Genomic DNA, 27361 nt, shown 5'->3' on the forward strand with positions numbered 1-27361 from the left:
CGACACCAGGCCTTTTTGGGATCAAAGTTTTTACCCTTGTACCCAGAATTGTTTTGTGAAGAGGCTCTGGGCCCACCCTCCTGTGCAGGTTTTTGGGGGCCTGTAGAAGACTCTTTACTATTTTTGTTTTTGGTTGTCTCACCACCTTTCCCCTGGTGAGGTTTTGTGACCCCTTTCTTTTGGTCACCCCCTGTGGAAGTTTTGGACACCCTAGTCTTGACCCAATGGTCCGCCTTCTTTCCCAATTCTTGGGGAGTAATCACAGTAGCATATATACTTTTTACATAAAACACAATAAGCTGTTTTAAAAGTGGACACTGCAATTTTCAGAGTTCCTGGGGGAGGTAAAGTATTGTTATTTTTAACAGGTAAGTAAGTCACTTACAGGTCTCAGTTTTTGGTCCAAGGTAGCCCACCGTTGGGGGTTCAGAGCAACCCCAAAGTTATCACACCAGCAGCTCAGGGCCGGTCAGGTGCAAAGGTCAAAGAGGTGCCCAAAACACATAGGCTTCAATGGAGAGAAGGGGGTGCCCCGGTTCCAGTCTGCCAGCAGGTAAGTACCCGCGTCTTCGGAGGGCAGACCAGGGGGGTTTTGTAGAGCACCGGGGGGGACACGAGTCAGCACAAAAAGTACACCCTCAGCAGCGCGGGGGCGGCCGGGTGCAGTGTGGGAACACGCGTCGGGTTTCCAATAGTTTCCTATGGGAGACCAAGGGGTCTCTTCAGCGATGCAGGCAGGCAAGGGGGGGGGGGCTCCTCGGGGTAGCCACCACCTGGGCAAGGGAGAGGGCCTCCTGGGGGTCACTCCTGCACAGGTTTGGCTTAGACACTGTAGGGGCACAGTGCTCATGCACTGGTGCCCTCACCTATGGTATAGTGCACCCTGCCTTAGGGCTTTAAGGTCTGCTAGAGGGGTGTCTTACCTATACTGCATAGGCAGTGAGACGCTGGCATGGCACCCAGAGGGGAGTGCCATGTCGACTTACTCATTTTGTTCTCACTAGCACACACAAGCTGGTAAGCAGTGTGTCTGTGCTGAGTGAGGGGTCTCCAGGGTGGCATAAGACATGCTGCAGCCCTTAGAGACCTTCCCTGGCATCAGGGCCATTGGTACCAGAGGTAACAGTTACAAGGGACTTATCTGGATGCCAGGGTGTGCCAATTGTGGATACAAAAGTACAGGTTAGGGAAAGAACACTGGTGCTGGGGCCTGGTTAGCAGGCCTCAGCACACTTTCAATTCAAAACATAGCATCAGCAAAGGCAAAAAGTCAGGGGGTAACCATGCCAAGGAGGCATTTCCTTACAGTCACCAGTGAAATTGTGTGCACCATTTGAATTTGTGTCCACTGAAGATAAAAAGCATGTTTGTTTGACTAATGATTTATTGACTGAAATGTTGTTTTCTAGCACAGTAGAGGGAACAGTGTTGTACAATGTGTGTCAGATTTTAAAGCAAGAGTTACGTGAGATGTGTCATTTTTACACTGATTCTTGGTTCATTGCCAATGGTTTAGCTGTTTGGTTTTCCACATGGCTTGTACCTAACTGGTTCAATTCCCTGGCAGATGTTAAAGAGAAAAATTCAGAGAGAGAAGTGTACACCCAGAATTCTGACTTAGTGGGGATGGCTAAGTGGGTGCACCAGAAATGTGAACAGCTGGGAGAAAAAGATACTTACAGGTGGGCAGAGATGAGAGAGATGCACATTCCCCTAGATTTGATAAAAACTGTGCAGCACACACAAGAGAAATCTGTCCCACAAGCAGTCACAGGGAGAGGAAAGTTACCAGGACAGATATGGCTAATTGATCAGGCTTTAGGGGGAGTGATTGCTGCAGATTACCAAGGAGAAATCAAAATTATGCTGGTAACTAGAAAATAATCTGATTCATTCATACAAATTGGAGACAGAATGGCCCAAATTGGTAAAAGTGCAGTGAATGGAGGTTTGGTAAAGAATGAGTCTGCCCCAGCCCTTCTGACAGTGCAAGAAAAGGGAAGCTGTGGTGCAGCAGATAAAAACCTCTGTGCTGAGGTGTGGGTTGGAGCCCCAGATGACCCTCCAGAACCTGCAGAAATTATAACAAAGGGCCCCAAAAACTTCCTGCTGATTATAAAACAGGGAAAAGAGGAAGGGTACATTTCAAATGTTATTTGCAAGAAAAGTCATACTTTTTTCTTTTGCAGATCCTACCACGTTTCGCCACTGTCCCTGAGTGTGCTGTGTGGTCCCCCTTCGGGTGTGTGCATGTGGGGTCGGGGAAGGGACCGAACCCCCAACCTGAACCTGACTGAGTACAGTACAAGCACCATGGATCCATTTTGCTCAAATGGCGCCTTCAGTTCAAGTTACATTCTTCCACTGGAACTAAGCAACCTTAACAGTTAACTGTCTGTGCTTTTTTTGTATGGAACTCTGACTTTCACTTACCTACCAGCAAACCTTTCAGGTGGACCGTGCACCTTTACATGAGTAGAACTCATGCTACATCAAATGCTATTTTAGAGACACTATAATCTCATTCAGAATATAAAAGTTTGTCTTTTCATCTGATGTGAAAGGTTATAAGATCTATATGTTAATCCACTTCCATTGCTTTACAGTGATTGCTTTGATCATTCAAATCTGATTTGCTGATAATGTTTTTTTTTTTTTGTGCTGATGTTTTTTTTTGTTTTTGTTTGAAACAAGAGATATGTGAAACAAAAATTCATTGGTCATAGGGTGGAATGTGATGCTATTCATTGGGTTTGACCAATGACTTTGTGTTTCACCACTGCGCATATTAGTTGCTCAATGTTCACCAGTAGCACATTATGGCCCTCATTACGAGCCTGGCGGTCTGTGACCGCCAGGCTCGCGGTTGGCGGGAGCACCGCCGACAGCCTGGCGGTGCCCCTTAGGGCATTCTGACCGCGGCGCTTTGGCCGCGGTCAGTGCAGGAAAACCGGCGGTCTCCCGCCGGTTTTCCGCTGCCCGTCAGAATCCTCCAAAGCGGCGCAGCATGCTGCGCCGCCTTGGGGATTCTGACACCCCCTACCGCCATCCTGTTCCTGGCGGTTCGCCCGCCAGGAACAGGATGGCGGTAGGGGGTGTCGCGGGGCCCCTGGGGGCCCCTGCAGTGCCCATGCCAATGGCATGGGCACTGCAGGGGCCCCCGTAAGAGGGCCCCGCTTGTATTTCACTGTCTGCATAGCAGACAGTGAAATACGCGACGGGTGCAGTAGCACCCGTCGCACCTTCCCACTCCGCCGGCTCGATTCCGAGCCGGCGTCCTCGTGGGAAGGTTGTTTCCCGCTGGGCTGGCGGGCGGCCTTAAGGCGGCCGCCCGCCTGCCCAGCGGGAAACTCAGAATGCCGGCCGCGGTCTTCAGACCGCGGTGCGGTATTCCTGCGGCGCAACTTTGGCGGGCGGCCTCCGCCGCCCGTCAAAGTTGTAATGAGGGCCTATATGTTTTGTTTAGTTTAGCCGTCTATGGGCTTTGACATTGCATTAGCCATTACATTCTGTATTCTGCCTATTGGCTTTGACATGCTGTATTCAGTCTAGCTGCCTGTTGGCTTTGACTTGATATTAGACATTGCATTTTGTATTCAGTCTAGCTGCCTGTTGGCTTTGACTTGATATTAGACATTGCATTTTGTATTCAGCTCAGCTGCCTATTGGCTTTGACATGATATTAGACATTGCATTTTGTATTCAGCTCAGCTGCCTATTGGCTTTGACATGATATTATATATTACATTTTGTATTCAGTTCAGCTGCCTATTGGCTTTGACATGACATTAGACATTACATTTGATATTTAGGTTAGCTGCCTATTGCCTTTAACGTGGAGTTAGACATTGCAGTTGAGATTCCAAGCTGTATTTTTCCAAGCTGTGTTTTTCCACAAGATGAACCAAGCTGTTTTCTTCGCACAGTAGACTAGACCTGATAAGAGAGGGTACATTTGGTGTTTTCCTTTCTGCTCAGGCTTGGGAAGAGGAGGAGTCTAGGAGATCTGGCCAGTCTCCAAAGGCTTGCGTAGTTTTCCCAGGTCTGAGAGGAGGGGGCACGCTTTTGTAAGGATGGTTCGGGCTTCAGAGAATTAGATTGAAATCTGCCTGACTTCGGACTGGAACTTGGTGCCAGTTGCCAGTTGCCAGTCTCCCGTGTGGGTAGATAATCTCTTTCTCGCAGTTGACCGGAGTCATCAACTTGCAGACCCCAGGAAGATGAAGCTGTAAATAGTTTCTCACACGGTGAAGTATTTGTTTTGCTTTGCATTCAATATCTTATAAATATAACCTGCTGTGTACATTGCAACTGAGATATATTTTGTTTTAATGCTGTGACTACTTTTGTGCTTGAAATCTAATAATTCGTCTCTCACGAACTTGTGGGTGGGGAAGAATTAACAACAATAAAGGTCTTCTTTGAACTCAGAAGTGCATTCTTGATATGTTCTGTAAGCTCTGATACGAGATAAGTAGGAAAGCAGAACACTAGGCTGTGGGTTGTTCGAGCTCAAACTCTTAAAAGGACTTTCTCCCCATTTGGTGTTCCATCTCTTTATCCATTTCACAATATGGCTAACGCCATAGACATTCAGAGGAATGTCAGACATGCATTAACACTCCACCTACTAGCGCATGGCTTGTCAGATGAGGGTAGGGATATTACATTCATTGTAGAAGCTAATGAAGCTTACCAAACATAAACATTCTAGTCCTGGGTTTTCTTTCCTGAGGAAGACCCTTGCACATTTACATTCCACACATACAGATTTGTAAATGTCCCACAACGGTACCAAGCATGCCAGTATCTTAAAATACCGATTACTTATCAAGAACATCATAACTGGTTTAATGGCACTCTGTCACACGTATTACAACTCGTGAGATTAGGTCCCTTTGGTAATAAAGGTCCAACGTGGCCTATGTTTGCCACATATACACCACACCCTGGTGTACAAAACTTGAAAGCAGCTGATCTGTGCAATCTCTACATTGAGCTAATAACACTATATGGATGACTAATGCGAAATCTGAACACAACATAAGCGCGTCCTGCACCACCAGCACCTGCTGGATACCAGTTGGTCACCACTGGGATTAATCCACAAATGGTACATTGTATCATATGAAAAGGCCCAGAGAACGAGAGAAAATCCCATTCTGGATAGCCCAGAAAACAAATCGGGTGGAAGCTGTGTTTCCCCATACGGGGCCACAGGAAAAACATAATATTCTCTCAATGTGCTTGCCCTCTGGGATGGTTCCCTCAGTGGATGACTACGCCACATGGGGCACAGTCTTTGCTGCGATCTATGCTACCACACATGGTACTCCAACACTTGCCAATTTACTGTAAGTGTTAAAACAAATTCAGAATGAACACAGGACTGCTCCAGCCCTAGATTTGGAGATGAAATGAATGAATAATTTTAACACAGTTTCCTCAATAATACTTAGTATTAAAGGAGAAGCAGTAGCGTTAGCTGTAGGCCAGCGGCTCTGAGAGATTCCACACTTAGAACAGGAGCAACAGCTACCGAAAATTATTTCCGATACCTATACCAGTATAGGAGGGGATTGTTTGGGAGGCAAGCCGAAAAATCCTGAAATACACGGTACCACCCATAAGAAAGGTACCAAAGAAGCACAGGATGGTTCTAAAAAGCGCTAGGATAAACACAAGCAAATTAAAAACACACAAAGTCAAGAGCTGATTCTCCGCACTCGAGAACTCCCAAAGGAGATATAGGGCCTTATTATGAACTTGAGGGAGGGGTTTCCTCCATCACAAATTTGGAGGCTATCCCATCCACTGTATTATGATTCCATTATATTCAATGAAGATCGTAATAGGGCGGACGGGATAGCCGCCACATTTGTGATGGAGGAAACCCCTCTGTCAAGGTTGTAATAAGGCCCATAATCTCAGAAATAGAGAAAATATAAACGCTCCTGACAGATTTGATTCACAGCCCTCTTGTTTTTCTTTTCATGATGCACTGAACAGACGTAGCGAGAGAGTGGACGGGTCAGAGCAATGTCCATACTACGTGAAACAGAAGAAAGACTCACCACGTACCTCGGACAAAAAAGAAGACAACTCCCCAGAACAAAAGCCACAATTTTAAAAGAAAAAGGTGGCAGCACTGTCAATTAAAAATGCCAGTAAACTTGAGAACATTGCTGAAGAAGAAGACATGGATGGTGAGACACTGCTAGACAGCGCGGCATAAGTCACAATATGTCACCAGAGTCTGAAAGATCATCTGGATGCGACAGCAACTAGAGACTTTATTGCAGTCGAGACTGCGGACAGGCACGTTCTCCCACCCAACAGGGTTTATGATTTAAACATCCAAATTGAGGGAGACATTGAGCGCACCATTATTGTGATATTCTGGGATGAACTTAGTTGTGATATCCTACTGGCCGAAAGAGACTGGCCGCTTCAGAACACCATAAGCTTCTACATGGGGAAGATGTCATTTTGCCTTCTTTCTCTGATCTTGTTTCAGAAGCGGTAAAACATGCCTACGCTGTCAACTGGGCTTTAGTGCAGGCACCCGCACTATACGGCAATCATGTAGGTTGGGATAAGGGTTCTCCTTATCATGTATTACTGATTAGGCGTACACCCCAACCTCAGCCCCAATATCCTGTTAAACATGAAGCCAAAGCCCCAGTGAGGAAGATCCTCACTCAGCTCGAATACCAGGGTGTAATCGAGCCCTGTGTCTCTGCAGTGAATAACCCGTTATTCTCCGCTGAAAAACCAGACCATTCACATAAAGCCAAAGCTCCAGTGAGGAAGATCCTCACTTAGCTCGAATACCACGGTGTAATCGAGCCCTGTGTCTCTGCAATGAATAACCCGTTATTCTCCGCTGAAAAACCAGACCATTCATATAGAATTGTCTTAGGTTACGGACATTTAAACAGTCATACACGCACGTACGCAAGACAAAATTCACACAGCACTGCACTAATTAACAACATAGGGCCTGATTCTAACTTTGGAGGACGGTGTTAAACCGTCCCAAAAGTGGCGGATATACCACCTACCGTATTACGAGTCCATTATATCCTATGGAACTCGTAATACGGTAGGTGGTATATCCGCCACTTTTGGGACGGTTTAACACCGTCCTCCAAAGTTAGAATCAGGCCCATAGTGCGTAAAAAATACAAAACAACCTTGGATATCTCCAATGTTTTTTTTCTGCCAAAACTGAGCACATGAGAGTCGAGACCTGAGTGCATTTTCATTTGGCTCACAAAAACGCTTCTGTTGTTTGCTCCAAGGCTATAAGAACAGCCACGGCTGTTCTCAGCCCGTGTAACATCAATATTGCATGATATTGATCCTGAAACGTTGTCCTATGTGGATGGTATCTATCTCATAGATGACGACCTCAACATTCATCTAGCCAGGGTCGATTGAATCGTTTTGAGATTCGCAGCCCTTGGTTACAAATTTAATATTAGGAAAACTAACAAAGCCTTTCTCAGTGTATTGTTCCTAGGATATGAGCTATCAAATGAGAGCAAGAGCCTGGCCCTGCACTTCCTAGAAAAATTTGCTCAACTCCAGCCACCCAATACTATTAAGAAACTACAGTCTTTACTTGGTTTCTTCATTTTAGGCAGAACTTACATTCCTGACTAAGCACAACGGATCAAACCACTCTGACTTAATATGCCCAGAATGTTCTAGGAGACACTGGACAGTAGAACACACACACATCCTTAGAGGATTATAACAGATCATGCTAGAAGCAAAACACTTGCACACCCTTAATAACAAAACAAATTTGGTCATCAGAATAATTGTTGGTGCCATTGGGTTCACTTATGTCACCTTTAACAAAGGCGACACTGTACCCATAGCATATAAATCCCATTTATACTCCAATGCAGAACAACGCTTTGCACCCACAGAAACATTCTGACTGCTGTACAGATGCTGTCATTAAGGAGAGGGCACTTGCCAAAGAGAAACGTATTATTGTCATTACCCCGGTGCCAGCCTTAGAAGCTGTCGCCAAAACAAGCGTTCCTAACACTGAAGCATTACATCCGCGCTGGATTCAATGGGCAATCTCCCTGACTGCCACCGATGTTGAATACATCGTTGATCCAAAACTTCAAACACAAGAATTTCTCCAATATGAACAGGAGTACCCCTTACCTCTTGACATCTTGCCGCTTGACAGATACCATACTGTCATTTATAATGATGGTTCAGCACAACCAGCTGTAGGTGCTAAACATCAGTACTCAGCCGCTTGTGCAGCCGTGAGCAGATTGATGCAGGATGGTATAGTCCACCCTCACAATACCTACACGCAGACCCTGGGGGACTGCACAGCTCAGCTGGCTGAACTTAAAGCCCTTATCCTAGCGCTGGAACATACGGATCCAGGACAACTCACATTGATTGTGATTTGTACTACTGTGTCCAGTCTTACAATGATTATCTTAATCATTGGCGATTGAACGGGTTCAGAGACTCATAGGGGAACACCATAAAACACAGAACTCTGTCGGGAAGGGTGGTTGATCTTAAGGATAAGCTACCTAATGCGCATGTTGCCCATACATTTGGCCACCGACGTGTAGGTGTATACGTTATTAGCAACACTTTGGCTGATGAAGCAGCCAAATCCGCAGTAGCTACGGCTTCTGTTGCTGCAGTGACTCATTCCCAGACGAGATTGGATACTAAAATTTTGGCTGCCGTGAAAGCCTCGGCTGAAGGCAAGCCTCTCCCAAAAGCATACCCTACAAAATACTGTTACCATATCAGTGCAAACAATGTTGCCTATGCAACACTTCCTGGGGTGGGAGATCAGGTGACCCCCAGCCAAGATCAGAGATAAGATCTAACCAGAGCAGCGCATGAGGGTGTCGCCTACGCACATGCTGGTGTTGGAGCCACAATAACACTCTTGCAGAAACGCTTCTGGTGGCCTGGTCTATACAAACGGACCAAGCAATATGTTATTTGCTGTGACATTTGCCAGCAGATAAAAGGCTCAAACATCAAACGCCTTCCTCAGACATCCCTCTTAGTGTCCAGCAGGCCACTACAATGTGTGTAACTCGACTACTGTGGTCCCCTTCAACCTGACGGTGCATACAATACATCTTAGTCACTGTAGATTCTTGTGCTAGATTCCTGTGGGTATGGCCACAGCGGTCGGCTGACACTCTAACTGTAATAAAATACTTGCTAATCTTTATTGGTACATATACGGTTGCAGCATTCCGTTCGGACCAGCGCCCTGCCCATGCCTCTAAGTCCTAGGAATACAAGGTACCACAACTGTCATCCTACCACCGCTGCCTGGTTTCAAAGTAAACAGATGTATCTCCATTGACAACATCAAACTACGCCATGTGGCCGATCCAGCACAGTAGACCCAGAGATCCCTTGAGTAGTTCCCGGTCCCCTCTCACTACCCAACAGGACATACCTCTTCAAAGAAGAAACAACAACACTTTTGACTACAACAGCATGTACAACGATGCTACAAATGCCTCCTCAAGCACAGGGAGGGCAGAAAATTAGCTTTTGCTGATTACTGTTACCACTTCAACGACAACACCTGTCCAAGATGTGGTTGTCTTCTCTTCCAACACCACACAAACTGACGACATTGTCTACTATGAGCCTCCAGGCGAAGTGGATTTATCGACCAGTAAAGCACAGGCTCCTGTGTTTACAGAGACTGCTTCTTGTTATTTCATTGGCCTTAATTACTTTTCTCCGCACCTGAATCTGTTTCAAAGACACGTAAGCTGTACATATATCTTAAAAATAACTATTTAATTTTTCCATGGAATTATCTGTGGGTATTTCTGACATTGCTTGCATTTTTATTATGGATTGGTTTCATGACTGTTTTCTTTCTCCAAATTGTCATTATCTTCCTGAGCACTCTTCTGTTTAACCTGTGGATGAAGTCTTAACTTCATATCTTTCCTCACATAAGGTCCAAAGAGACTTGTCCCTTGTGAACATTTCAGCAGTACCAGTTCCTGATGGGATTTGTGGGATAAAGTTCCATTTGATATATGCGGACCTACTGAGGTCATTCAAATTCCATCTCAATGACTGATATAATTACACCTGGTGTTATTTCCAATGACTGGGATGTTCAAACAGTTGCTTCCATGTTAGCTGAAGTGCAGGATTACACTGTATTTGAAAGTGATTATGGGTACACTAATACAAAGAATTATGGGGAAGTGTTCTGTTATAACAATTGGGGACATTAATACCTGCACCATGAAACTAGACACAGATCAGTATTTAATTACGCACAGTGGGAACACTGTTCATCTCCGCCTGTGGGGAGCCCAAACCATTATTTAGATAAATTCACATATTTTTCTGGGCATGATATTAAGAACGCAGAATCATACTATTTCAAGTTACACCTTCTAAAATTAGGAAAATATTGCTGACAAATAAAAAGCTGATATATTCAGATTCCTTTGTTTCCCGACTTGCAGTTGAAGGATACAAATACTGGAAGAACACGATTGATGTAAAAACTGTATGGGTATTCCTGTTGAAATGATCTTTTTCAATGACACAATTCTACAGACATCCTGTCTAGGGTTAGCAAGAATAAAGGAAATGAATGCACCCAGTATCCCCACACCAGCGAAATTCACCAGTTGGCAGTCTTTCCTAAACGTCACTGAGGACGGATTAGATGCAAAGATTCAGACTGGTACCTATAATTCTTCAGTTTCTAGTCCCGGCGGGTGGTTATTGTGGCCAACAGACACGAATGAGTGTCAGGCACGTTTTGTGAATTCCTTAGGGGGTTTCAAGATTAGCCGGCTGGATCCTCGCTTTCTCTAGGATCTACACTCGGGTATAGTTACTACATACAGTATGGTTTGAGACTAACACCTTAGCAGCAATTAAAGAGCATCTTAATACTCTTCTGAAGATATAGACTTGCAGGACTTTTTGTTAGGTCCAAGAAAGCCACTCTATGAAAGATTTATCTATGCCATATACAATGAGATCTGGAAGCTTTCTCAAATGGAAGCAGCTCCGCGTTTAAAGCAGATAGATAAAGAAAATTTGTAAAAAGCTTGAGCTGTTGTCAATAATGGAATGAACACTCTGTCCAACAGGGTAAACTCCCTTAATAACATAGTGTCATCTGCGATAGACATCATTCAGAATGACATGTCCTTTTTACACCATGGACAAAGTCAACTGAGTTCCATCATGCAGTTAGGTTGAACACTACAGGTTCTGAAAAATGTCTGTGTTCCATGGAAATACATTAATAATAGTGACCTGTTTGCTGCTTTTAATTTATTCAGGGGAAAACAGACAATGGCTAAAAAGGAGGCGGGTTTCACCATGCTTCCTATAGAAAAGTTAGAAAAATTGCCTTTCATGGTTGCAGAAAGTCCATCAACAGTATGGCTCATACATGGCATTATAAATCTGCCCATTTCCTCCTTTCATTTTTAGAAATGCTGTGGGCAGATACGAGTGGCTAGGCGATAGCTATATTAAAGAAGAGTGGGACTTGCCCTTTGAATATAAATGTCTGAACAGCGAAACAGAGGTCTCTCTCAGCGGAAGCAAATGTGAGACTACTCTTAGTCATTCAGTGATCTGCAAATAGGTGTCCCTTCATGGCCTTTGCAATGCGGGGGTCGCAAACTTGTCCTTTTTTCTGAAGGGTACTCCCGTCCCTTTGATTCGTCCAGCATTTCATGTACTTTGGAATGGAAGTTATGTGGTCCTGAACGAACAAGGTTGTTGTGGAATAGCCTACACAATTTCAGTCTCTAAGATTGTAACGTGTTGTGGACATGTTTTTATTCCTCCCACACAAGAGATAAGAGTAGCAGAAATGTGGCCTCACATTGATACTACTAATGTAAATTATGACAAGCTGAGCAGATTAAAGGCGCTTCTGTTCCAGAAACAAGTTTCGTTGACATCGGCTAGAGAGATAGCAAGATCGTCAGCTGAGATACAATCCCTGTTGAATACCAACTTCTCCAAGCACTTTGGAGAGCTGGTATCCAGAATATTCAACGCCTCAAGCACCACAGGGATTGTGCACTTCTTTAAGGCTGTCCGGTCTGGATTCGTGTCCATCTTCCAGACTGTCTTTGGAGTCATTCTTTCAGCCATCCATTCACTTTTTTCAAGTGTGTTTGGCGGTTTCCCTGTGACTTTGACATTGATCGGCGGAATAATGCTGCTGTTGTTCCTGATACTCAGTGGTTGTGCCTTCCCAGCTAAGCAGAGTGATGGAGCTACTACCACCAGTCCAGCTGTGCCATGATCGCATGGTACAGTTCTTTGGTGCTCCATTGCTGGAAGAATTGGAGCTTGACTGGTCACTGTCATTCTGACCAGTCCTAGGGTGTGTACAACAGGTCTTTCATTGCATCTGGTGCCTCTTCAAACATCTATCTTTGGTGTGCCTTGCTGTTCCGCCAGTGCCTCCTATGGACAAAGAGCTTCTGATGTTCCAGATGAGGGTACATTCACGGTCCTTCCCAATGAGACTGATGCTGATTCGCAAGGCCACTTACAAGCCACTCTTGGTGGACAATCTTGCTCCTTTAGGCACTTTGGATGGTGCTGCCCTCGCGGGTAACCCTGCGCCTGAGGCTGCTGCACACTACTGCAATCCGTCTGCCAATCCTGTCATCGATCTAACATCTGACAATGTGGCTTCTTTTTTTAATGCTGTTAGAAACTGGCACTTGTTGCAGTTACCCCCCATTTTTTTGCCTGATATTGATGCTGACTTGACTGAGAGTGTGCTGGGATTCTGCTAACCAGGCCCCAGCACCAGTGTTCTTTCCCTAAACATGTACCATTGTTTCCACAATTGGCACACCTTTGGCACACAGATCAGACCCTTGTAAAAGTTACCAGCGGTACCAAGGGCCCTGTCACCAGGAGTGTCCCTAAGGGCTGGAGCATGTGTAATGCCACCCTAAGGGCCCCCTCACCAAACACATGTACACTGACACTGCAGATTGTGTGTGTTGGTGGGGAGAAAAAGGCAAAGTCGAGATGGCATCCCCCTCAGGGTGCCATGCCCACAAAACACTGCCTGTGGCATAGGTACGTCACCCCTCTAGCAGGCCTTACAGCCCTAAGGCAGGGTGCACTATACCACAGGTGAGAGCATTGCTGCATGAGCACTATACCCTTACAGTGTTTAAGTCCATTCTCACACATTGTAAGTGCAGTGTGGCCATATTAAGTATATGGTCTGGGAGTTTGCCATTACGAACTCCACAGTTCCATAATGGCTTCACTGAGTACTGGGAAGTTTGGTATCAAACTTCTCAGCACAATAAACACACACTGATGCCAGTGCTGGATTTATTTTAAAAAGCACACAGAGGGCATCTTAGAGATGCCCCCTGTATTTTACCCAATCCTCTAGTGCAGAACTGACTGATCTGTGCCAGCCTGCCACTAGCAGACACGTTTCTGACCCCATGGGGTGAGGGCTTTTGTGCTCTCTGAGGCCAGAAACAAAGCCTGCTCTGGGTGGAGGTGCTTCACACCTCCCCCTGCAGGAACTGTAACACCTGGCTGTGAATCTCAAAGGCTCGAGGCTTGGGTTACAGTGCCCCAGGGCACTCCAGCTAGTGGAGTTGCCCGCACCCCCCCAGACAAAGCCCCACTTTTAGCGGCAAGTTAGGCGGGAAACTTAGTAAAAACAAGGAGTGACCACTTCAGCTGGGATCACCCCTAAGGTGTCCAGAGCTGTGGTGACCCCCTCTCTGCAGAATCCTCTATCTTGGTTTGGAGAACAGGGACCAATAGGATTAGGACTGTGTCCCCCTCCCCAAAGGAAGTGGACACAAGAAGGGTGTAGCCACCCTTAGGGACAGTAGCCATTGGCTACTGCCCTCTGATCCCTGTAGCCACCCTTAGAGACAGTAGCCATTGGCTACTGCCCTCTGATCCCTGTAATGCCCCAAAATTGTGTATTTAAGGGCTTCCCTGAACCCTGCTCACCAGATTCCTGGCGACCTAACAAGAAGAAGAAGGATTGCTTAGCTGAAAGCCCCGGCAGAGATGAAGGAAGACGACAAATGATTTGGCCCCAGTCTTAACAGCCTGCCTCATGCTTCAAAACACCTGCAAAAGAACAGCGACGCAACCAGCGGGACCAGCGACCTCTGCCAAGCTCCAGAGGACGGACTGCCCTGCACCCAAAAGGACCAAGTTCTCCCCTGGACAGCCGCCCTGTCCAAGAAGAAACCATCAGCTAAGGAATCCAACCTCACTCCGAATGCGTGAGTCCTAACCACTCTCCACCCATTGCCTATGGCCCGTGTCTAGGTGGCTCAACCAGCCAGAGAGGATCCCCAAGCAGTTCTGAGCAAGTGCCCACCTTGGATTGACCTTCCTACCCCTCCACAATGATGCTTGCAGAGGGAATCCCGAAGACCCCCCTGACCGCGAAGCCCCAGACAAAAATATCCGATGCCTAAAGACCCACTGCACCCGCAGCCCCTGGGCCTTGGAGAACCTTACCTCGGATGCAGCAGTGTTCAGCAGGCGGCCCTCCTCCCTGTGGGCTGCCCAAGATGACCCCCGGGACCTCGCCTGCAGCTTCTGAGTGACCCCCAGGGTCCCCTCATAGACCAGCATTGGGAGCCGGACGTCCTGTTTGCACCCGCACCCGGCCTTCCCTGTGCCACCTAGGGTGTGTGTTTTGTGCCTACTTGTGGCCCCCCTCCAGTGCTCCTCTAATCCCCCCTGGTCTGCCCTCCGATCCGCGGGTACTTACCTGCAGGCAGGCCTGATTCCGAGTACCCCCTGTCTCCATAGGAGCCCACGTTAAGTTTGCTCATCTTTGACCTCTGCACCCAACCGGCCTCTTGTTGCTGGTGGCAGGTGTTTGGGGTTCACTTGAACACCAACCTGTGGACTTCCTAACCCCTGGATACTAGAACTGTAAGTGTTGTACTTACCTGCAAACCGAACTAACTTGCCAACAAGGAATAATTCACTTTATAGGGATGATAAAATATTACAGGAATGTCATCAAAGACTATGCAAGTACTGGCCTTGAAAAATCTACTCACCCATTCGCTATGGAAAGTCAAAGTTTATTAGGTCAGACTATTTTTAGGACCTACTCACACCTTCTGGAGTTGACAAAGAACAGGTGTTCTGTTCAATCAGAAAGTAGCAATAAAGGTGCCTTTAAATCTCGTTCCTATCTTGTCACATTTGCTCTGTATTCTGAGACAGGGGTCAAACATCAGTTTGTCTTCTTACAATTATTTTTCCTCCTGACTGCAGACTTCAAGGATTTTGTAAGGTGAGCTGTCTGACCTGCTGTACAAAATGTGTGAAATGGCAGGGTGTAGGTGTTTCCTAACACACAACATTCAAATACCTAAGTCAACTGTACAAACATTTCAAAATACATTCCAGTAGTTGTGAAAGCGCATTTTTGTACTTCTGTGTGATGAAAAAAATATTTTAATAGGATGCAGACAAATCAGACCAAATGAATTTTTTTGGTGATGTGCAAATGATAAACATGTTTTCTGAAACCCAGTTTTCACAGATTATTGCACCATAGAGTTCTATCAGTAAAGCTGCAAGTTAGCGGGAAGGTTTTTGGACATTTCTTGGAAATTTACTGTCTGTAAATAACACTGCGCTACCACATCATGCTTTAGTAATTTGTTTATTAAAAGTGAGTGTTTAAACATAAACTGAGAAACACTCCTGCCGGTATTAGTAAACAAAGAGGCAGGTCATAGATCAGGCATACCCTATAAGCGGGCTAGATTCTTATCATACATGGAGCAAATGTTTAGTCTGTTTAATCAAACAAAATAGTTTTTTTTGTACAGCAGACATGCTGAACTCACATACTTGAAAGTCAGAAAAGCAGACATACATATTATCACACAATTGTTAAAAACTAAATTCAAATCTATTATGAACATTATTACAAGATATTCAAGCTTTTTCTTATTCGTATCACAGAGTATAGAAAGCAAGTGACCTTACAGCAAATTGCAAAATAATCCAATTGTTGTAGGAACAGCAAGGCATGTCGGCATAGCTTGAAATTCTGCTCTTGTAAAATAGGTAGAATATAGCATTTACGTGGTACTGTCATAGTTTGGACTCTTGCTCTGAGCAAGACTGCTGGTCTTAGGATGACAGTACTTTCGTTTGTAGGTGACTAAGTCTCTTCCTACAACTAGTTGTAACTGTTGTCCAAACCTTACCGGCTTACTAGCAGTACCTCACCAGAAACACAATAGTAAGAGGTGATTTGTAGCAGTCGCTTACACATGGACTCAAAGTAAGATCTCTCAGGGTTGTCGTGGTTAAACAGAAATTACCCTTTTCTCACAGATTTATTATGTCTCATACAAACAAAGGCAAAAACACAGATGCAGTGAAGTTAAAATAGTTTTTATTCAACATAACTGCAATTTGCGATAAGTTGCATGAACTGCAATGATTAGGATAATGACCCCCACCATTATGCAATATATGAAAGGAATATTTGTATATGTAGAAAATAGAATAAGCCCTAATACCCTGAATAGAGTAAGTCTAACCTCCTACCTAAAAAAGGAGAGCTGGGTTCGTTAAACCTAATCTGCCAAAGCCGTGTCCATGAGAGGAGCCCCCAACCCTCGTTACCTTGGAATGAGGTCTCTATCTCAGACTCTGCAGGGACACGAAGACTGGATCAGCGTCAAGATGACTGCAGCATCGGTATCAGCGATGGTGGCGATGCCCTCTGGTCGGAATCCCTCTGATTATCTGTCTAAAAGTGTGTTGTATTTATACAGATCTACAAGGTCCCTTGACATAAGTGTTATTCATAACAATAGATAACAGGCATGCTTGGGACGGCAATTAATATCCCTCGAAAGTATAGAGAGGGAAAATCCCTAAGTGTGAATGCCTACTGTATGTTTGTCTTTCGTGCTTGATCTTGACGCCTTGGCGCAGTGACACTGATAATAGAACCCATAACAAGTGGCCTAACTATAAACAAGGCCGCCATCTTAACGGAAATAAATAATTAAATGGACTAAGACAGAGCAAGCTAAGTAGGCTAAAAGTCACTGGGTGACGGGGGCACGAGTTTACAAGCCTATGCCTAAGCCAACTCCTGTTATCCCGGTAAAACAAACTAGGATTCACTACACCCTCCCCATTGCCGTAACAGGTATGATGAAGGTAAAGAAACCCAATCGTTAAAAAGCTGCTACTGAACTAAAAAGCCAAAAGACAAAACGAAAATCCAAGCTAAATAAAAAAATATGTACTTAATAAACGCTGTGTGTTACAATTCGTTTAAAAAACACTCAGAGATGTTAATATCAATCATGACAAGCATAGCAAACTTTTAGTATAATCACTTAGTTTTTAGAACCGGGAACTGGCAATCAAATTCATCAAATTATGTGCTATATGCTGGATCTTGAAGAATGTCATCGAAGTCACCATTCAAGGATCTTTAAAACGAGTCAACATCGTCTGAAGTGAAATCGAGAGCTGGACGGACAAACGGATCCACAGAGCAGAAGTGAGCCACATTCATCGGTGTATCGACACTCGCTGCAGCGTCCTCATCCATGTTAGATCTTATAACAGAAGGCTCATAGGTGGCCTCGCGGAGCAACCTCAGTCTCAAGGGGCATGACTGTGTATGAACCCTCATCGGGGACATCAGCAGTTCGTGGTCCACAGGAGATGTTGGTGCAACAGCAAGACAGACCATAGGCAAATGTTCAAAGAGACACCATATGCAGCAGAACACCGGTTGTACACACCATAGTAGAGGCCGGAATGACAATGACCAGTCAAATTCCAGTTCCACCAGCAAAGGTGTACCGAAGATCCGAACCATGCGTTCACGGCACAGCGGTGTTGACGGGAATGGCTCCATTGCTCTGTGTCGCTGGAAAAAAACAACCACCGCGAATCAGAAAAAGTAGCAGTAGTAGTCCGCCAATTAAAGCCAAAATAATTGGAAAGCCACCAAACACACTGGAAAAGAGAGAATGGATGGCTGATGGGATGACTCCGAAGACAGTCTGGAAGATGGACACAAAACCAGACCCGACAACCTTAAAGAAATGACCAATCCCAGTAGTGCTCGAAGCATTGAATATTCTGGACACCAACTCTCCAAAGTGTTTGGGGAAATCGGTATTTAAAAGGGATTGTATTGGCTGAAGATCTCGCAATCTGGAGAGCATACGTCTCTTTTGCGGATGTCAAGGCGACCTGTTTTTGAAACAATAGCGCCTTCAGTCTGCTCAACTTGTCATAGTTCACATTAATAGTATCAATGTGGGGCCACATTTCAGATACTTGTATCTCTCGTGTGGGGGGAAACAAAACATGGCCACAACACGTAACGACCTTCGTGACTGAGATCGCGTAGGCAATTCCAGGTCGCAAGCCGCAACAGCTGTCATCGCTCAGTAGAACATAACTTCCATTAGAAAGTACATGAAACACTGAACGAATCAAAGGGACGGGAGTACCCTTCAGAAAACAGGCCAAATTTGCGACCCCCGCATTGCAAAGACCGTGAAGAGACACCTGTTTGCATATCTTGGAATGACGAACAGTAGTCTCACAATCACTTCCGCTAAGAAAGACCTCCTGTTCGCCGTTCAGACATCGATACTCAAAGGGCAACTCCCACTCTTCCTTAATAAAGCTATCTCCCAGCCGCTCATATCGTCCCACTGCAAGATGTTTCAGGCAGTTCGAGAAATGAAAGGTCGAAAACTGTAAATTAATTATGCCGTGTAGGAGCCAAATAGTCGAAGGACTTTCTGCTACCGTGAAGGGCAACTTATCTAATTTTTCTACTTGAAGCAAGGTGAAACGAGCCTCCCTTTTAGACATTGTCTCTTGTTACCTGGAAAAATTAAAAGCAGCGAATAGTTCACTCCCATTAATGTATTTCCATGGAATGTGGCCACTTCTCAGTGTCTGCAATGCCCAACCCAGCTGCATGATGGAACGCAGCTGTGTTTGGCCATGATATAACCGGGACAAATCAGTCTGAGTGATATCAATAGCAGATGACACTATATTCGACAGTGAATAAATTCTGTTGGATAGCGTGTTCATGCCATTGTCAACAACAGCCAGTGTTTTTTCCAAATTCTCCCTATCAAGTTGCCTTAAACGTGCAGCAGCCTCAATTTGAGAAAGCTTCCAAATTTCATTATACATAGCATATAAAAACGCTTCGAGCGTTGTTTCCTAGGACCCAATAGGAACTCCTGTAAATCTATACTGTCAGAAAGAGTGTTCAGGTGTTGTTTAACCGCCGTTAAAGTGTTTGTCTGCACCCATTGCTGGCACAGCTTACCCACACTGTATGTTGTAATTATACCAGTATGTTGACCTGATAGAAAGCGAGGGTCTGGCCTATGAATGGAAAAAACCCCTGAAGAGTTCAAAAAATGCCTCTGACACTCATCAGTGTCGGTGGGCCATACCAACCATCCCCCGGGACGGGAAAGTGAAGAATTATAAGCACCAGTCTTAACCACTGCATCTAGCCTGTCCTCTGAAACATTAAGAAAGCGTTGCCAATCTCTAAACTTTGTCGGTGTAGGGATATTGGGCGTCTTTAGATCTTTAATTTTTGCTAACCCCAGACATGATGTCTGCTCAACAGTGTCATTCAAAAAAATCATTTGCACAGGAATCAAGCAAGCTCGAAACAAAGCCTCCCTACCCTGTATTTGCCAATCTTGTGTTCCCCATACACTTTTCAAATCGATAGTGTTCTTTCAATATTCATAACCCTCAATCGATAGTCGGGAAACAAAAGGATCAGAATAAATCAGTTTTGTATCTGTTAGCAAAAGTTTTCCAAATTGTGCTGCAGGTAATTTAAAATAATATGATTCAGCTTTCTTTGTATCATGCCCAGAAAAGTATGTGAATTTGTCACTGTAATACTTTGGACTCCCCACCTGTGGTGTTGAACAGTGTTGCCATTGTGTGTAGTTAAAGAGAGGCCTATATCTAATTGCACGGTGCAGGTAGTGATGTCCCCAATTGTTATAGCAGAACATTTCCCCATAATTCATTGTATAATCATATACATCATCACTTCCAAAAGCGGAATAGTCCTTCATTTCAGTTAGCATTGAATCAACTGTTTGGACATCCCAATCATCAGAGACAACATTAGGTGTAATAACATCAGACATTGAAATTTTGAACACGTATGGTAGTTGAATTATCTCTGTAGGCCCGTATATATCGAACAGAACTTTGTCCCATACAATCCCATCAGGAATTGGAATAGCTGTAATATTGACAGGGGACAAATCACGTCGGACCTTGTGTGATGAATGATGTGGTGTTAAAATTACATCAACAGAATTCTACAGATGAGCGATCAGCGATATAGTGACCATTAATTAGTAAAAAGAAAACAGTCACAAAACGAATCCTTAAAAATAATGCAATAATTGTCAAACAGAACCAGAGATAGTTCCATGGATATATCAAATAGTTCTTCTTAAGCCATCAATAGAATTTGCTACCTCTCGAAAGTTTGTCAGTCTCAGTCGAGGATGAATCTGAAGAAAAATCATCAATGTCTACAAAATAGCCAGAGGAAGTCTCCGCAAACACAGGACACATCGAATTCTCATCCACTGCTCGTGGAGGTTCTTGATAGTCAACGTTATTAGTCGTGGAAGTGTTCGTGTAAAATACAGCCAAATCCTGAAGCGGGTGGTTCTCCGAAGTTGTTACTGGAACCAACAAAAGTTTGTTTTCCGCCCTCCCCATGGTCGAGGAAGTGTCCGGAACAGCAGTCGACATAGTTGCATAGTCAGTAGTAGTGATATTCATCCTACTATGTAGATGGATATCCTGTTGGGTAGTGAGAGGGGATCGGGAACTACCCAAGGGACCTCCTGGTCTACTGTGAAGAATTGGCCACATGGTGTAACTTGATGTCATCAATTGAGATAAATCTGTTCGATTTTGAACCAGACAACGGTGGAAGGATGATAGTCCTGGTGCCTTTTATCCCCAAGACCGGTACAGGTGCTCTGTATGATGGACGAAATTCTTTTTTCACAGCGATCTTCTCACTACCCAGATCCCCAACTTTAGGAATCCAGTCAGTCGAAGTTTTCGCCAAGTCCCTTATTCCCAAGGGGGCAGCACTTGCAGATGATTTATCATCACGGAATTGTTGAAGCTCCTGTAAAACAGCAAGACGTTCTTTTATGTCAAATGGTGTATCTGCTGCCACCACACCAGGGGCATCAAGATCGGGGACATACATAGGTGTCCCAAAGAGAACCTCATATGGAGACTTACCCCCCAAGGACCGTCTTGGCAGATTATTCAGTGCTCTCTGGACCCCATATAGGTGATGCAACCAACTGCGGCCTGAACCTAATACTCAAGCTGTTAAGGACTGCTTTAGATCACGATTCCGCCTCTCCACAACCGAATTTCCCTCGGGATGGTATGGTGAGGAGTAATGGAGTTCAACACCCATTGTCCTCATGGTGTCCCTGAATGCCTTAGAGGCAAATGCAGGGCCCTGGTCCGAATGGAATGCTGCAACCGCATATGTACCGATAAAGATCAGCAAATCTTTTATAACAGTCCGGGCGTCAGCCGACCGCTGTGGCCATACCCACAGGAATCTAGAACAGGAATCTACAGCCACTAAAATATATTTGTATGCACCATCAGGTTGTAAGGGACCACAATGGTCCAAGTACACACAATGGAGTGGCTTGTCTGACACTAAGAGAGATGTCTGCCGAGGGCGTTTGATATTTGAGCCCTTAATCTGCTGACAAATGTCACAGCAAAGGACATACTGTTTAGTCCATCTGCATAGACCAGGCCACCAGTATAGTTGTTGTAAAATGGTGATAGTGGCCTGTATGCCAGCATATGCAGAAGGTACACCCTCATGTGCTGCTGTAATCAGTCCCAATCTTTGGTCTTCATTTGGGATCACTCGATCACCAACATCAGAAATCGTCGCAAAAGCAACATTCTGTGCACTGATATGATAGGTATAATTCACAGGGTATCCTTTCAGAAGGGTCCTGCCTGCAGCCGAGGCTTTAACGGCAACCAGAATTTCATTATCCAACCTCGTCCGAGAACGAGTCACTGCAGCCACAGAAGCCGTAGCTACTGATGCTTTGGCTGCTTCATCAGCCAATGTATTACCGGCAACATGTATTCCTACACGTTGGTGTCCTAATGTATGAACTACATGGACACATGGCAGCTTATCCTTAAGATCAGCCACCCTGCCCCACAATATTCTGTGTTTAATGGTGTTCCCTTTAGAATCTCTAAACCCGTTCAGCTTCCAATGATTGAGGTATTCATTGTATGAATGGATGCAGTAATATGAATCACAGACGATTAACGTCTGTGTTCCTGGCTCTGAATGTTCGAGCGCTAGAAGAAGAGCCTTAAGCTCGGCCAACTGGGCCGTGCAGTCCCCTAAGGCCTGCGTGTAGGTATTATGAGGATGGAAAACTCCATTTTCCATCACCCCGCACACGGCTGCGCAAGCTGCCGAGTATTGATGTTTAGTACCCACAGCCGGTTGTGCCGAGCCGTCAGTATAAATGATGGTATCATAACTGTCTATTGGCAATATATGTAAGGGAGCGGGGTACTCCTGCTCATACTGGAGAAATTCTTGCGTCTGAAGTCTTGGGTCAAACACATAATCAACATCAGTGGCGGTCAGAGACGTTGCCCACTGAATCCATCATGGATGTAATGCTTTAGCGTTTGGAACGCTCGCTTTAGTGACAGCGTCTAAGGCCGGCACCGGGAAGACAACAATAATGCGCTTCCCCTGGGCAAGTGGCCTCTCCTTTATGACGGCCATCTGAACTGCTGTCAGAATTTTTTCAGTAGGAGCAAAACGTTTTTCAGCATTGGAGTACAAATGTGATTTGTATGCTATCGGCACCGTGTCTCCCTCATTAAAGGTGACATAGGTAAATCCAAGGGCACCAGCTATTATTCTGATGACCAAATTTGTTTTATTGTCACATGTGTATAAATGTCTAGCTTCCAGCATGTCCCGTTGTATGTCCCTAAGGATGTGTGTGTGTTCAATCATCCATCGCCTGCTAGAAAAATTGGGCTGAATTAAGTCATAAAGCGGATTTATGCGTTCAGCATAATCTGGAATGTATGTTCTGCCAAAATTAAAGAAACCCAGTAATGACTGTAATTTCTTAAGCGTATTTGGAGGCTGTAGTTGAGCACACTTTTCTAGGAAGTGCGGGGCCAGGCTCTTTCCCTCGTTTGATAGCTCATATCCTAGGAACAATACACTAAGAAAGGCTATCTTACTTTTCTTAAAATTAAATTTAGAGCCGAAGGCTGCAAATCCCAAAATTATCCGATCGACCCTTGCAAGATGAACGTCGAGGGTGTCGTCAGTGAGATAGATGTCATCCACATAGGATAATGCATCGGAATCAAGCTTGTGCAAGATTGATGTTACACGGGCCGAAAACAGTCCTGGGCTGTTTTTATAGCCTTGTGGTAAACGACAAAAGCGTTTCTGAGAGCCAAAAGAAAATGCACTTAGGTCCCTACTTTCATGTGCTAAATTCTGGCAGAAAAACCCATTAGATATATCCAATGTAGTTTTACATTTTTTGCGCACTATATTATTGACCAGCGCTGTGCTGTGTCAATTTTGTATAGCATATGTGCGTGTATGACTATTCAAGTTTCTATAATCAACCACTATTCTATATGAATGATCAGGTTTCGCAACGGGAAATAGCAGATTATTCATTGCCGATGTACAGGGCTCAATTACTCCCTGGTATTCAAGTTGTGACAGTATCTCCGTCACTGGAGTTTTCGCCTCATGTTTAACAGGGTATTGTGGCTGCGGGTGTGGTGTAGACCGAATGGGAATAACATGACAAGGAGAGTCCTTGTCCCAACCTACATGATTACGGTATAGTGCAGGTGCCTGCGCTAAAGCCCATTCAGCAGCATCAAATCAAATCATTAACATTTTTAAAGCGCGCTACACACCCGTGCGGGTCTCAAGGCGCTAGGGGAAAAGGGGGTTACTGCTGCTCGAAAAGCCAGGTTTATAGGAGTCTCCGGAAAGCGGAGTGGTCCTGGGTGGTCCTGAGGCTGGCGGGGAGGGAGTTCCAGGTCTTGGCCGCCAGGAAGGAGAAAGATCTCCTACCCGCCGTGGAGCGGCGGAAGCGAGGGACTGCAGCGAGTGCGAGGCCAGAGGAACGGAGGAGGCGAGTGGGGACGTAGAAGCTGAGGCGTCGGTTGAGGTATTCCGGTCCCTTGTTGTGGAGGGCTTTGTGTGCGTGGGTGAGAAGTCGAAAGGTGATCCTTTTGCTGACTGGGAGCCAATGCAGGTGTCTCAGGTGTGCGGAGATGTGGCTGTTGCGGGGTACGTCGAGGATGAGGCGGGCCGAGGCGTTTTGAATGCGTTGGAGGCGGTTTTGGAGTTTGGCTGTGGTCCCAGCGTAGAGGGTGTTGCTGTAGTCCAGGCGGCTTGTGACGAGGGCATGGGTCACGGTTTTTCTAGTGTCGGCGGGGATCCTGCGGAAGATCTTGCGAAGCATGCGGAGGGTGAGGAAGCAGGCGGAGGACACAGCGTTGACTTGCTTGGTCATGGTGAGAAGAGGGTCCAAGATGAGGCCGAGGTTGCGGGCGTGGTCTGTGGGGGTCGGTGCAGTGCCGAGGGCCGTGGGCCACCAGGAGTCGTCCCAGGCAGACGGGGTGTCTTGTTTGTCTGCCTCTGGAACAAGATCAGAGAAAGAAGGCAAAATGACATCTTCCCCATGCGGGAGCGTGCGGACATGTTCAGGTGGCCAATCTCTCTCGGCCAACAGGATATCACTAGTAAGTTCATCCCAGAATATCACACTAATAATGTGTTCCACGTCTCCCTCTATCTGAATTGTTAAATCATGAACCCGATCGGGTGGGAGAACGCGGCCATCCCCCGTTTCAACTGCGATGTAATCGCTAGTTGCTGTCACAACCAGATGATCTTTCAGACTCTGGCGACATACCGTGACCTCTGCCGCGCTGTCCAACAGAGTCACTGCCCACCTTTTGTTCCTCAACAGCGTTCTCAATACTACTGGCATTTTTTATGGTCAGTGCTGCCACTTTCTTCTTTTTAAATTGTGGCTTTTGCTGAGGAGTCTTTTCTTCTTTTTTAATGGTAGACTGCGGCAAGTCTTTCTTTTCTTTCACGTATTCCGGACGTCGATCTTGACGGCCCCCTCTCTCGCTACGTCTATCCGCTGCGTCCTGAAAGGAACGAGAAGGACGTGAATCAGTATATCTGTCTGGAGTTCTAATGTTATCCCTATTCCTGAGATTATACCTCCTTTCGGAGTACTCCGGATGTGGAGAATCAACTCTTTTATTTCTCCTATCTTTGAAATCATTTTGTTTGTCCCAGCGCTTTTTAGAGCCCTCTTGTGCTTGCTTTGTACCTTCCTTATGGGTGGTACTTGGTACGTCCAATTTTTTAGGTTTGGCTCCTAGCCCATCCCATCCTATACTAGTATAGGTATCTGATATGATTTTCGGTAGCTGTCTCTCTCGTTCCACATTTGGAGTTTCCCGGAGACGCTGGCGTATTGCCAGTGCCACCGCTTCCCCTTTAATATTACTTAGTATTATCGAGGAGACGGCGTCAAAGTTACGCATCAATTTCATCCCCAGATCTAGGGCCGGTGCAGCCCCATGCTCATTTTGTATATGTTTTAATACTTACGGTAAATTGGCAAGTGTAGGGGTACCATGTGTGGTAGTATATATGGCAGCGAAGACTGTACCCCAAGCGGCACCTTCATCCACCGAGGGAACCATCCCGAATGACAAGCACATAGTGAGCAATCTATGTTTCTGCTGTGGCCCCGTATGGGGGAACACAGCTTCCAGCTGATTTGTTTTCTGAGCAATCCAGAACGGTATTTTTTCTCGTATCGTGGGCACTTTACCCATTATAGTGTGCACTGTTTGTGGATTAATCCCAGTAGCCAATTGATATCCACCAGCAACTGGTGGCGCTGGACGCGCTGGTGTAGTGTTCAATGTCCGCATTACGAACTGAACCAATCGTCTATATAATGCCACTAATTCATTATATAATATTCTTAAATCTACAACCGGCATAGTCTATATGCCTGGGTGAGGTGTATATGTGGCAAACATGGGCCATGTAGGCCCTTCATTACTTAAAGGACCTAGCCTCACCCGTCGTAGTACATGTGGTAGGGCGCCTTCAAACCAGTTCTGATGCTCCTGATATGTGAGTGATATTTCATGATACTGGTATGCTTCATACCGTACTGGAACGTCCGCAATGTCATAAGTGTGAAATGTGTGCGTCCGTTGGTCAGCCTCAGGAAAGGCAACCCAACAGTAAAATGTTTCTGTTTGGTATGCTTCAGTTGCTTCTATAATCAAAGTAACCTCCCCACCATCTTCCGTAAGGCCATGCGCTAATAAATGTTGTGTAAGTGCACGTCTAGCATTTGCAGGAATGTCTATGGTATTAGCCATAGTTCGGTCAGAGAAAACGGAACACCAAAGTAGGGGAAGTTTTTCCTTTTGTGAGTTCGAGCTCGAACAACCTACAGCCTAATTAGGGGTCACCTGTTCGGCTGAGGAGGATTCTCCCAAAGACCACGGACGTCTCCGTATAATGGTACTGAGGGTACCTATTGTCTTTGAGACAGTGATAGTCAGGGTATCCGTAAATTAGTGCCTAAACACCACCGTTGGTGGCGCCATGTCGTAGTTTGGACTCTTGCTCTGAGCAAGACTGCTGGTCTTAGGATGACAGTACTTTAGTTTGTAGGTGACTAAGGGGGTCATTCTGACCTTGGCGGTCTTTTCGCAAGACCGCCGAGTTACCGCCGCGGTGAAGACCGCCGACCGCGGCGGTATGCCGCTGTGCGCATTCTGACCGCTGGGAGCGTTCCGCCGGAAAACCGCCAGCAGCCACACTGGCGGTCGGCGGGAAAGTGGAGACTGGTCAACCTCCACCGCCACGCCAGCAGAACACCGCCCACAGAATTACGACCCACATTTCTGTGTGGCGGTCTTCTGTTGGCAGTCTTCTGTTGGCGGTCACCTCCCCATGGCTCCTGTCACCTCCCGGAGGACCAACGCACAAGGTAAGTTGATCGTCCGTGAGGGGAGGGGGTGGGGGGGTGTTGTGTGATGTGTGCGTGCATGGGGGTGTGCGTGTGAGTGTGTAGAGGGGTGTGTGAGTGCGTGCATG

The sequence above is a fragment of the Pleurodeles waltl genome, chromosome 4_1 (assembly GCF_031143425.1).
Source record: "Pleurodeles waltl isolate 20211129_DDA chromosome 4_1, aPleWal1.hap1.20221129, whole genome shotgun sequence".
In the NCBI taxonomy this organism is placed as follows: domain Eukaryota; kingdom Metazoa; phylum Chordata; class Amphibia; order Caudata; family Salamandridae; genus Pleurodeles; species Pleurodeles waltl.